Here is a 1,252-nt window from a genome sequence, read left to right as displayed (position 1 = left end):
ATTGTCTCCCATCTCCCCTCCCGCTGGCTGGTGCTTCGGCTGACCTGCCAGGTCCCTGGTGACCTGAAGGTGGGTCCCAGCACAGGTCTATGAAGCTTTGAACAGATGCTGTGGCTCTGCCTGGCGGGCTAGCTGCACCCCACCTCCAGTGCCCGGCATTACCAGGGGGGCCTTGCAGACAGCCTTTTCACAGTGTCTCCCATCCTCATGTCTTTGGGTTCTTCGACCCAACTCTAGCGTGTGTGCGTGTGTGTGCGCGTGTGTGTGCGCATGTGTGCGTGCACGTGTGTGCTCCCCCACACCTCTGTTAGAGAGCAAAATCCAACCAAGTAAATCTGAAGATCTACTTGGTTTTATTAAGCGATTCGTAAATCTCATGAATTGGGCAGCAACCCTCTAACAACCAGGTTTTTATAGGCAGAAAGAGGGTGGGACGAGAAAATTAAGAGTGGATTATTTCAGGCAAGGACATCTTTCCTTAGGGGAAGGCCAGGGTCTGACCAGGCAGATGACCTCGCTAGTGCTGGCCAGCCATTCCAGGTTGATTGGTTTAAAATTCCACTCCTGGACGAGGCTGAAACTGCTATTAGATTAGTTATTAAAGTTTGGTTTGGTGATGTTGCTTAGCAGGAGTGACTCCATTTTGGCCTGTTGTTTCTTATAAAAAAAAAAAAAATTTTTTAACACTTCCAGCAAGCAACCTCAGACACCAGCCGAATGTCTGAGAATTCAGCTCAATCCTGACGCCACGTACCTGGACAGCCCACTGGGCAGAAGCATTGGATTCCACAGATCGAGGGTTCGGTCCCGTGAAACATGCCTCTACCCCCGCCCCACTTCAGATGCCAGTCGAAAGTCCAGGTTGTCACTTGTGCTTCTGACCTACTGGCTATAATTGGAGGTTCCCATGACCCCCTCCTAGAGTTCCATTAATTTGCTAGAGCTGATCGCAGAACTCAGACATTGTACTTTCTAGATTACTAATTTATTACAAATGGATAGAACTCGGAAATGGCCAGGTGGGAGATGAATGAGGCAAAGTGTGGGGGAAGGGCGAGGAGGTTCCACACCCTCTCCAGGCGCCATCCCCCAGATCCCCACGTATCCACCAACCCGGAAGCTCTCTGAAGCCTCTTCTTTTGGGTTTTTATAGAGGCTTTGTGACACAGGCGTGATTGACTAAATCATTGGCCATTGATGTCTGAACTCGACCGCCGGCCCCTCTCCCCTCCCTGGAAGTTGGGGTGGAGGA

Source organism: Pteropus vampyrus, unplaced genomic scaffold (assembly GCF_000151845.1).
Source record: "Pteropus vampyrus isolate Shadow unplaced genomic scaffold, Pvam_2.0 Scaffold426, whole genome shotgun sequence".
Lineage (NCBI taxonomy): Eukaryota > Metazoa > Chordata > Mammalia > Chiroptera > Pteropodidae > Pteropus > Pteropus vampyrus.
This window is presented reverse-complemented; position numbering follows the sequence as displayed.